Source organism: Giraffa tippelskirchi, chromosome 4, assembly GCF_054371585.1.
Source record: "Giraffa tippelskirchi isolate mGirTip1 chromosome 4, T2T-mGirTip1v1.2.pri, whole genome shotgun sequence".
Classification (NCBI taxonomy): domain Eukaryota; kingdom Metazoa; phylum Chordata; class Mammalia; order Artiodactyla; family Giraffidae; genus Giraffa; species Giraffa tippelskirchi.
Window position 1 is genome coordinate 20,127,896 of NC_137278.1, and position 12,170 is coordinate 20,140,065.

The following is a 12,170-nucleotide window of genomic DNA, read 5'->3' on the forward strand; positions in this document are numbered from 1 at the left end:
CTGCAAGGACCCAGTTCTACTTGGGTGGGCGATGGAACGTATGTCATGGACACTCCTGCCAAAGGCACCGTTGTCAGGCTATGCTGGAGGACTTGCCAGGCACCATGAGACCTGCCTACTGAATGCAGCAGAGTGTGAGCTGAGGAAGCAGTGTCTGGGGTAGGGGACGGAATGGATGGTGAGCTCCTCTCCAGCCTTCTGTTCTGCGTTTGCCATAGACGTGTTACAACAGCCTAGCAACACAGAGGAACGACACTCATGTTCAGTTGCTACATTCCTGCTGTATAATATCCTGGTGGAAATACAAATCGATATTGGGCTTGCTGTGAAAATGAGGCAGGGACAGGGAATCTGGGGACCCTGAGCCTTAGGAGGTGTGGCAGAGGTGGCTAGCTGTCTTCTAAAGAGTCCTGCTGTTCTGGAGAGTTACTGCTGAAAAAGAGCTTCCTCCCAGGGACTGAGTCCCCTAGTTTATAGGGGGCTGATTTCCACTGCATCTTGGCAGTGGAAATCTAAGCAGCAGTGATCGGACCACCTCTGGGCCACAGCAGATAAAACAGGTGTGCCTTTTTCACATTCCCGTCTCTCTCCATCACTGGAAGCAAAGGTCTCCAGGGCAGAGTCACAAGATGGAAGGAACTTGGATTACCAAGCCACTCAGTGGTAGATGGCCTGCTGAATATGTGCGTGAAATTTGTGGAGTGAGAAATGTTTGTATGGTGATAGCCTCAGATTCAGAGGTTTATTTGCGATAACAACTAGCATTATCCAATGGAATGAGTAGTCATTTTTCTAGTAGTCATGTACGGATGTGAGAGTTGAGCATAAAGAAGGCTGAATGCCAAAGAATTGATGCTTTCGAACTGTGGTGCTGGAGAAGACTCTTGAGAGTCCCTTGGACTGCAAGGAGATCCAACCAGTCCATCCTAAAGGAGATCAGTCCTGAATATTCACTGGAAGGACTGATGCTGAAGCAGAAGCTCCAATACTTTGGCCACCTGATGCCAAGAGCCAACTGATTGGAGAAGACCCTGATGCTGGGAAAGATTGAAGGCAGGAGGAGAAGGAGATGACAGAGGATGAGATGATTGGATGACATCATCGACACAATGGACATGAGTTTGAGCAAACTCAGGAAGATAGTGAAGGACAGGAAAGCCTGGCATGCTGCAGTTCATGGGGTTGCAAAGAGTCGGACACAACTGAGGAACTGAACAGCAACAATGGAATGAGAGAACAGATTAGGGAAGAGGAATTGGAGAGAAACATGGCAGACTGGCCATGGGGAGTCAGGGGAGGTGGCTGCCGAGGCCTCCTGTGATGGCGAGGGTCACTGTGCTGTAGGGGAAGTAGTGTTTCATCCTGAGTTTTATTTCTTCTTTTTTCTGTTTGTAAAAGGGTGGGGGGAGGGGAGAGAGATTTGACAATGGGAAAAAATGTTACTGAGAAGCTTTCTTCTCCCATAATATATTTTTTGGGGAAGGGGTGAGCATTAGTAATACATGGAAAGAGTAATAAGCAATAAAAAAAATGGAGCAACTCTCAGCCTCAGGAGGAGTAAAAAATTATAGACCTACAAAATATCATGTCATTTATACTAGAAGGTTTGGGGATGAGAAAAGGTATGCAGAAGATAAAATCTTCATCCTAATAAGTCAATAGTGTGTTAGTCACTCAGTTGTTTCCAAGTCTTTGCGACCCCATGGACTGTAGCCCACCAGGTTCCTCTGTCCATGAGATTCTCCAGGCAAGAATGCTAAAGTGGTTTGCCATTTCCTTCTCCAGTGCACGAAAGTGAAAAGTGAAAGTGAAGTCGCTCAGTCGTGTCCGACTCTTAGCGCCCCCATGGACTGCAGCCTATCAGGCTCCTCTGTCCATGGGATTTTCCAGGCAAGAGTACTGGAGTGGGGTGCTCTTGCCTTCTCTGCCAGAGGGGTGGGCTGAGCCCAAAGCTTTCACTGGACAGGATGGGGCAGCCCCCTGGGGCGGGGGGAGGCTGAGGCCCTGAGCATGGCAGCAACACGGCATGAAGGAGAGAGAACCAGGAGCGCCCGGGGAAACCCAGGATAACTTGAGGTCTGACATGAATCTGAGTGCTGGAGGTGCCCACACAGGACCGGGAGCCCAGGCACACAGGACGAGTCCAGGAATCCAGCAGAAAGAGTCAGCCTGAGACATGTGTCTGGTTCAGCCCCAAGGACTCCCCACCTGGCGGCATGAACTGCAGGCAATGTGTCCAGCTGGACACACTTTTGTCCCAAAGGAGGTGGACAGGAGAGATTCTGACATGGGCCCTGGTGCCCCACCCCCCTACGCTGCTCCTGTCTCCCCCTCCCCTGGAAGTCTGTCTGTCCCCTGAGACCTAAACTCCCAGAGAAGGAAGGGCTGGTCTGCTCAGGGAGGACCCCAGAGCCAGGACAGGACTCACTTTTGGGTCAAACAAGTCTTGGACCCTCTCAGACCCTCTCTGATAACCCCCTGCCCCAGGCACAGCTCTAGTAATGTGTGCAGGGAGGTGGGCCCCAAACTCTGTCCCCGACTCTTTCAAACTCTTGAGTCCAAGGCTGGCTGAGCGGGCACACGGCATCTTCACACCTGTAGAGAGACAGGTGGGGTCTCACCTGAGCTCAGATCCAGGCCGTCTCCATCCCAGCTCTTCTCCTGCTCTTCCAGGAGAGAGAGGTTTGTGGACACCTTGTCCGGTTCAGTTCAGTTCAGTCACTCAGTTGTGTCCGACTCTTTGTGACCCCATGGACTGCAGCACGCCAGGCTTCCCTGTCCGTCATCAACTCCTGGAGTTTACTCAAACTCATGTCTATATTGCGTTGGTGATGCCATCCAATTATCTCATCCTCTGTTGTCCCCTTCTCCTCCCGCCTTCAGTCTTTTCCAGCATCAGGTCTTTTCCAGTGAGTCAGTTCTTCGCATCAGGTGGCCAGAGTACTGGAGTTTCAGCTTCAGCGTCAGTCCTTCCAATGAATATTCAGGACTGATTTCCTTTAGGATGGACTGGTTGGATCTCTCCTTGCTTGTCCAGGTTTTAAAAAAACCCTGCCAATTGTTTCCTCTATGTCTATGAACTCGTACTTCATGTAGGATGGAGGAGGAGTAATGGATACATTTTGGTGCATTCTGGCTGGGAATCTTTGAGCATAAGCTTTGTGAGTTTTACACGAAGAGAAGGAGATGCTTGGCGGGGAGGCAGAGCTTTGCTAGACCCTGTGGGCCTCCCTTGTCCTGAGCTGAGGCTGCAGCTGCGTGCCTCCCACAGAATTACAGCTGTGGCTGATGCTGGTGAGAAGTCTCAGAGCAGAGAATCTTCGAGGTCTTACCATAAAAGCTGCTTAACTTTAGTGGGTTATTAGAATTAATTGAGGGGGGTGTTTTAAACATCACTGATGTGTAAGTCTGACACCAGACCAACTGAATCTGAGTCTTTGAATCTCCATCCTCCGGGGGGAGGGGTGGTCACCTGTCTCGGAAGTGCTCGGATCATAAACACTGATTATTGGAGGTTTGAAAGACCCAGACTGTGGGTTCAACCACCTTGGATGGTGGTGGATACTATCTGCAAAAGATAAAGACCTTTGTGAGCCAGAGGAAGGAGTTGTTTTATGAGGGATACTCTACCTTCTTGAGTAATGCAGAGAAAAAAAAAAAAAACGAAATGAAATTATCAGGAAACAAAATGCTAAAAATAAATGTGGTGCGCTCTGCTGACAGGAGGGAGCGGAGACAGAGCGGATACAGGGTTCAGCACGAGGGTGCCAGGAACATCTGAGGAGACAGAAATGAAGAGATTTTAAGAGGCAGAAGGGAGCCTCTAATAAGTTTGGAGACTTCACATGTTTCAAGTTTTTGGGAAGATGGCAGTGTCTCAAATGTCATTTTCTGAAGAGCAGCCTATTTGTAACCATCACCATGAACCTCCTCAAACGTGAAGGCTTACTGCCGAATTTGTGTTTCTGGGAAAAACAACATGACAAACAACTGGCCAGACTCACGGGGCTTCTGCTGAAGTTGAAACCAAGCGTATTGAACATTTTCCATATGTTTTCCCTTTGTTCTCCTCTCACAGACATTTTTGAAATCTGTAATGGCATTTGGCTGAGCTCTGAACCCTACAATGAACTGGTCTCGCCACCATGGTTTTCGTAGGGCTAGGAATTTGCTAGGGTTTTCTAACATGTGGGTGTGAGGGTGGTACTGAGATGATCTTGTGGTTCTTCATGGATCTTTGGGAAACTGGGGTGTTAGAGAGACTTGGCATTGGACGTCTGCCCCTTTGCAGGTGTTAAAAAAAAAAAATCACATTTGTTCCATTGGAAGGAGTTTAGGAGACAGCAGCTTCAGAATCAATCCATCCAAAAGCTACTTCTGTCAGAACCTCTTTCTCTAATCCTGAGCAGAATGAGACACTTGAAGGGAGATTATGTTAGACTTCAATTTCTGGCCTTTAGTTCCTATCTGGAAATTCATCAATGGGAAACAATTTTCAGTGTCCATATTTGAGAGCCTTCTTTAATGTATATTTGGGCTCAGTGGGCAGTCTCTCCTGGGTTGTATTAGACAATATGTCTGAATTCATGAGTGAAATAGAACGAGGGTGAATTTTCAGAAAAGAGAGAGATGTGGTCCTGGAATTAATTATTATTATGTCTTGTTCTTTCCCATTTCAGAGCCTTTGGCAATACATATGGAATAGTGGTAGGAGTTGCGAGGGTGGAAGTCACACCTTGGGGAGTGACATCCCCTCAGGAGGACAGCTGACTCATAGACACACATGCAGTTGAAACAAGTCCAGTGAATGCATCCCAGGGTTCTTGGTGGCAGCAGCCAAGCTATTGGTTTCAGTCTGCGTTTGATCAGATGGAATAACCTGGGGACCATGGGTGATGTAAGACATTCAAGTCCTTTCCCTACTCATTGACCTTTCTGGGGTTGGTAAAGTGCTCCTCAGAAGAGATCACGTTCTCATAAATCATCTTTCATTTTTAAGTTGTGAAACATTTCAGGTGAATTATGGATTTGGTACCACCTCATGCCAGGCAAATATCCACTCTCCGGTTGTATTGCGTGTGTGTATGCACGCTCAGTCATGTCTGACTCTTTGCAACCCCATGGACTATAGCCTGCCAGGCTCCTCTGTCCAAGGGATTTTTCAGACAAGAATTCTGGAACAGGGTGCCATTTCCTTCTCCTGCTGGTTGGATTAAGTTTTCTATTTTTTTAGCCAAAGATGCAGATACCTGTTGGGAATGAGGTGGTTACACAGAGCAGAGAGCAGAGGAATCATTCTGACACTTTATGATTTCCCTTGTCCCTTTGTTTACCTGTAGGAGGACTTCAGCCAAGTAACGTAGGTTTTCCGAAAGTAAATTTTTATTGTTCTAAAACATACAAGACAGCCCAGTTCTGCAGGTTCATCCCTGGACTGTCATTTAAATTTTTTGTTTGTTTGTTTAATATGGAGAGAGAAGGGAAGAGAAAGAGGGAGAGGGAGAAGAAGAGGGGAAGAGAAAGAAAGAGACAGAAAGTGATTCACACCATAGCAGGGGCTACGAGTCTGAAATTTGCACGGCAGCCTGGTAGGCTGGAGACCCAAGGAAGAGCTGATGACGTAGCTCAAGTCCAGAGGTTCTCTGGAAGCAGAAGTCTTTCTTCCTCAGGGGACTTCAGTCTTTTCCTCTGAAGGTCTTCAACTGATTGAATAAGGACCACTCACATTACAGAGGGTTATCTGCTTAACAAAGTCTACTGATTTAAATGTTAATCACATCTAAAAAATACTTTCACAGCAACATCTGGACTGGTGTTTGACCGAATGTCTGGGCTGGAAAAGGTCAGTTTTCATTCCAGTCCCAAAGAAAGGCAATGCCAAAGAATGCTCAAACTACCGCACAATTGCACTCATCTCACATGCTGGCAAATGCTCAAAATTCTCCAAGACAGGCTTCAGCAATACGTGAACTGTGAACTTCCAGATGTTCAAGCTGGTTTTAGAAAAGGCAGAGGAACCAGAGATCAAATTGCCAACATCTGCTGGATCATCAAAAAAGCAAGAGAGTTCCAGAAAAACATCTATTTCTGCTTTATTGACTATGCCAAAGCCTTTGACTGTGTGGATCACAATAAACTGTGGAAAATTCTGAAAGAGATGGCAATACCAGACCACCTGACCTGTCTCTTAAGAAACCTGTATGCAGGTCAGGAAGCAACAGTTAAAACTGGACATGGAACAACAGACTGGTTCCAAATAGGAAAATGAGTATGTCAAGGCTGTATATTGTCACCCTGCTTATTTAACTTATATGCAGAGTACATCATGAGAAACGCTGGGCTGGAGGAAGCACAGCTGGAATCAAGTTTGCCAGGAGAAATATCAATAACCTCAGATATGCAGATGACACCACCCTTATGGCAGCAAGTGAAGAAGAACTAAAGAGCCTCTTGATGAAAGTGAAAGAGGAGAGTGAAGAAGTTCGCTTAAAGCTCAACATTCAGAAAACTAAGATCATGGCATTTGGTCTCATCACTTCATGGGCAATAGATGGGGAAACAGTGGAAAGAGTGGCTGACTTTATTTTTTTGGGCTCCAAGATCACAGAAGATGGTGATTGCAGCCATGAAATTAAGATGCTTGCTCCTTGGAAGGAAAGTTATGACCAACCTAGACAGCATATTAAAAAGCAGAGACATTACTTTGTCCGTTCTTCCAACAAAGATTCGTCTAGTCAAGGCTATGGTTTTTCTAGTAGTCATGTATGGTTGTGAGAGAAGGACTATAAAGAAAGCTGAGCACCGAAGAATTGATGCTTTTGAACTGTGGTGTTGGAGAAGACTCTTGAGAGTCCCTTGGAACTGCAAGAAGGTCCAACCAGTCCATACTAAAGCAGATCAGTCCTGAGTGTTCACTGAAAGGACTGATGTTGAAGCTGAAACTCCAATACTTTGACCACCTGATTCGAAGAGCTGACTCATTGGAAAAGATCCTGATGCTGGGAAAGACTGAGGACAGGAGGCGAAGAGGACGACAGAGGATGACAGAGGATGAGATGGTTGGATGGCATCACTGACTCAATGGACATGAGGTTGGGTAAACTCTGGGAGTTGGTGATGGACAGGGAGGCTTGGTGTGCTGCAGTCCTTGGGGTCGCAAAGAGTCGGACACGACTGAGCGACTGAACTGAGCTGAACTGGGCACCAGGCATAGTCTAGCTAAGCTGATGCATAAAAATTACTCATCGCAGTTGATGAAGCTGAAACTCAAAGAAGCATTGGTGATGTAGCTAGGACTCGAGCTGGGAGGCAACTACAGAATTCATTCCGTTAAAGCCATGCTGTCTCATTTAGAGTGTGTATGGATGGGTAGGGGCACTGGGCTTATTAGCCCAGGGTCTGTGATGGCAGCAGCCATTTTTTCCTGCCTTGAAAATCTTCTGGTCACCTGATAGAGAAAAAAAAAGATCTGGGATTCCCCCAGGTTTCTCAGAATAGCATCTCTGGAAGACAGTTCTCCAAGACCTGGCTTTTGGGAAAGTAAGGATTCCTGGGTAGACTTTGGAGGCTGATCTAGTTCAGTGCAATTTAGTTGAATCCAACTTGGATTTTTTTGCCCTGACCATGTGCTGGTGTGCTCTGGGCTACAGTGTAGCATAGGAAGGTCAGTAGAAAGTATATGGTTCAGGCTCTGTGGATTGCGTGGACTTGGAGGCAGGTAAGCGGAGAAACTCAAACCTTGCAGAATAAAGAGGAGGGCGATACTTACTACAGTAGGAACCCAGGGCTGCCCCTGAGAGCGACCTGCCATATTACCCAGTCAAAGCGTTCCAATTCAGTCCTTAATAGACAATACTGAAAAATATCATTCTTAAAAGTTTTCAACCATATCACGTGTCATGTGGAATCTTAATTCCCTGACCAGGGATTGAACCTGCACCCCCTGCAATAAAAATGTGGAGTTTTAACAGCTGGATAAACCACTAGGGAAGTTCTGAAAAATACAATATTTAAAAGGCCTGTTTAAACATTTGTTGTTTTGACATTTTAGCCAAGCTTATTTTGTCTTTGACAGAGAACTTTATGATAAAGAACTTGCAATCAGCTGTGTAGTGTGTGTGTGTACAGGTGTGTATAATTAATTAGAAAGAACCAACAAACATGGATTTGAATACTAATTGGTGCTAAAATTAAAGTAAGGGTAAAATCAAAACTCTCATGGAAATACATGCTAAGAATTTTACTTTACTCATTAACAAGGAAACCAGTAAAATGTAGAAACGGGTTCAATGGAGAATTCAAAGAACATACAACACAGGCAGTCAGGAATTGGGAAATGAATTTGCAAATAGATGCAAAACAATTCAGTGTCCTCGGGGCAATAATCAGTTGCATCTCCAAGGACCCAAATTCATTTGCATTTCCATGGACAAGAATCATCTGCCTTCTATCAGTTTTCTACAGTTCACAGAGTAGTAAACAGTACAGAGAAGCACAGGTTTTACATGCCTTGAAAGGATGCTCCAGAAAGAACACCTAGTAATCTGTTTTTTTTTCTCTCAGTTTAGAGACCTCTACAATTTTTTTCTGACCCTGGGGATTACTGGAATAATGGCTTTAGGCATGTTATTTAACCCCTTCATTCTTCATCTGTAAAATAGAGCTGATATTTCTTCACTAGTTTGTTTTGTAGGTGAAAAATGATAACATATATACAAATTTTCCGACACAGATTCATCTGTAAAATAGAGCTGATATTTCTTCACTAGTTTGTTTTTTAGGTGAAAAATGATAACATATATACAAGTTTTCTGACACAGAGTATTCTTGCAGTCAATATTAGATATTCTTGTACTGTATTTTTTTTAAGGTTTTTTTTTTTTCATTGTGGACCATCAAATTTGTTACAACATGTTTCTGTTTTATGTTTTGGTTTTTTGGCCTCCAGACCTGTGGTATCTTAGCTCCCTGACCAGGGATTGAACTCCCAAACTCTACACCTCTATGTCTTAACCATTAGACCACCAGGGAAGTCCCCTTGTACTGTATTTTTTCCAAACTGATACGCAAATTCCCTCTCCCATAATCTCTTCACTCGTACGTTTGTCCCCTGGCATTTGCTGAAGGCCTGTGACACTACTCTGCCAACAAAGGTCCGTCTAGTCAAGGCTACGGTTTTTCCAGTAGTCATGTATGGATGTGAGAGTTGGACGGTGAAGAAAGCTGAGCACCGAAGAATTGATGCTTTTGAACTGTGGTGTTGTAGAAGACTCTTGAGAGTCCCTTGGACTGCAAGGAGATCCAACCAGTCCATCCTAAAGGAGATCAGTCCCGGGTGTTCATTGGAAGGACTGATGTTGAAGCTGAAACTCCAATACTTTGGCCACCTGATGCGAAGAGTTGACTCATTGGAAAAGACCCTAATGCTGGGAAGGATTGGGGTCAGGAGGAGAAGGGGACGACAGAGGATGAGATGGCTGAATGGCATCACTGACTCTATGGACATGGGTTTGGGTAGACTCTGGGAGTTGGTGATGGACAGGGAGGCCTGGCGTGCTGCGATTCATGGGGTCACAATGAGTCGGACACAACTGAGCGACTGAACTGAGCTGAACTGAACTGTGACACCAGGCATGAGCCAGGCTAATGCGCAGCTAACGACCACATCGTGAGCACATCCCAGGGTCGTTGTGTTGTTTTAGTGGCTAAATCATATCCGACTCTTTCTCGACCCCACAGACTGTAGCCCAGCAGGCTCCTCCGCCCATGGGATTTCCCAGGCAAGAATACTGGATCTGGTTGCCATGTCCTTCTCCAGGGGATCTTCCCGACCTGGGGGTCAAACCTGGGTCTCCCGCATTGGCAGGAGAGTTCTTTATGCCTAAGTCACCAAGGAATCAGGAGGAGCTTTAGACTGGTGGCGGGGGTGACAAAGAGACAGATGAAGAAGTACATCAGTAACTATGAATTCCCATGACATGCACAGGGGTAGCTGGAACCTGGGAGGGTGGCCCAGGGCAAGTAAGCAGTGGTTCAAAGCAGTGAGTCAGCCACACTGACTGGGCTCATTAACTGTGCCCTTGGTCAAATTGCTTAACCTCTCTGTGTCTCAGCATCTTCACCTTTATAATTTATTTTAAAAATATTTATTTGTTTATTTGGCTGCACTAGGTCTTAGTTTCAGCCCTTGGGGTCTTTCGTTGTGGCATGTTGCAGTGAGCAAGGTCTAGATCCCTGACCAGGGATTGAACTTGGGCCCCCCAGTATTGCTTGGAGCCCCAGTCACTGCACCACCAGGAAAGTCCCCGCATCTTTGCCTTTCAAATGGAGATGATACCTGTAGTCTGTGCAGACTGAATCAATGAGTTAATGTTTGTGAACATTTGGAGCAGTTCCTGGCACCTACTAAGTGCACTGTAGGTTTTAGCTACTACTATTTAATGAATTATTATACACAGATTGAACAAAGAGCTGTGCTATGCTCAGTCGAGTCTGACCCTTTGAGACCCCATGGACTGCAGCACGCCAGGCTTCCCATCCATCACCAACTCCCAGAGCTTGCTCAAACTCATACCCAAGTCAGGGAAAAACAAAAGTCATAGGACAACATCCATACATCCTGGTTGCTATGCTGAACTGCTAACCCGCCGTCATGCAGTCACTGGATTTTACCATGTTCTGTTTTCTCCAACAGATCATTTCTTCCCTGGTTAAGCTGGTACCGAGTTAAATCGTATGGACTCTGCTCCGACTCTAGCTTGGCCGAGGCTCCCAGCCTCCAAGGAAACAGTTCTCTTTCCCTTTGGGTCCGAGCTGCTGGAATAATGAAATGGAAGCCGAGATCGATGCTGCACAGGCTTTGTTCAGCGGCCAAAAGATGGAGAAGTGGGAACTAAGGTCGCAGATCAATTTCTCACCTGCGTGGCAAGAGGAATTTAATTAGGAGTAAAGAAAAAGGGAGGAGGAGTGAGGCTAATGACAGGGAGGCACATGCATTAGTCTGCTGGGAAGGGGCAGGGCTTTTTGAGGGAGGGGGCACCACCCCTTTTATCCTTTATTGGTCCTTAATGTCCGACCCCAGGCAGGTGTGAATATGCTTTATAGTCAAGTCAGTATATAATGAGATGAGGTCTGTTCAAGGTCAGATTCTTCACCATCTTGGTCCCAGCCGGTTCCATCTGGTTTTTTGGTTTGTTTGTAGCATTTTTTTTTTAATCTCTGGACCCAGTAACTTAAAGATTTATGTTTAACTCCTGCTAAAGACTGACTCTGGCTTCAGTGGTTCATTTGCTGCCGGTCCTGAACGTGGGGGACACGTGATGGAGGCTGAAAGTGGGCTTGACTTAAAAGGCTCTTGCAAACCTTCAAGACCCCTCAGAAAGATTGGCGGTGATAACTCTGCAGACCCTTCCTCCGGCCTGAATGGACCAGCTCCCATCAGCTCAGCAGAACAGCCTCTGAAGGCGTTTCCCAGAGTTTTCACCCAATCAGAGATGGCCGTGTGTAATTCTCTGCTGTTTATCTGTTTGTAGGCCGGTCTTCAGTGCGGAGTCACCATCGGGGTTAGAACAAGGGGGTGGAATGGTGATGTGAACACATGTTCTATATCAGGCATCATGAGAGGGGCTTCGTGCTGATTATAACTTCATGCTCAAGGAGAGGAGAGTGAAGGCTGTGTGTGTAATGGACCTGGACTTGAACCCAAAGCTGGTGCCAGAGCTTGGCTGAGTTTCTCTGCACAGAGGTTATAAGGATCTCTCTCTTCAGCGGCTCTGATCTGTTGTGGGGCAGGCTTCCCTGAGCCACGCTGGTCTGTGGAGAAGGGAGGGACAGATGAGCAGAGAAAGAGGTAGGGACAGGGAATCTCTTATATGGCTTGGAGCCCAGCCGGCAGACTGCGGGGGTGGGGCCTGGAATGGGTCTTGCTCATCGGGTCTTCCCTGCCCACTGCCCCCAGCCCAGCCACCCTGAGCCGTTAACCCATCCTATCGCCTTGTCTCTTTTCTCTGCTAAGAAATCTGGGGACCATTTTTTGAAAACACATCAGATAGACCCCAGGCCATCCCCACCCTAACTTCTGTCACTAGTTTCCAGTGGTAGAGATCAGATCATCATGGTGATTATACAGCAAAAAACAAGCTTGAAGGGCCCCGGGTGGGTGGGCTAAGACT

General features: G+C 46.4%; 1 protein-coding gene across 11 annotated transcripts in view; it reads left to right on the forward strand.

The window, feature by feature from the left end:
* LPIN1 (lipin 1) overlaps window positions 1-12,170 on the forward strand; it is a 373,872-nt gene that overhangs the window by 139,499 nt on the left and 222,203 nt on the right. For 2 of the 11 annotated variants that reach the window (XM_081596581.1, XM_081596561.1), the window contains exon 22: window positions 10,694-11,260. The exons of the other annotated variants lie outside the window; for them this stretch is intronic. The gene's annotated coding sequence lies outside the window, so the exon portion shown is untranslated. Of the gene's footprint in view, window positions 1-10,693; window positions 11,261-12,170 lie in introns of those variants that run through there. 11 annotated transcript variants of the gene reach the window in all.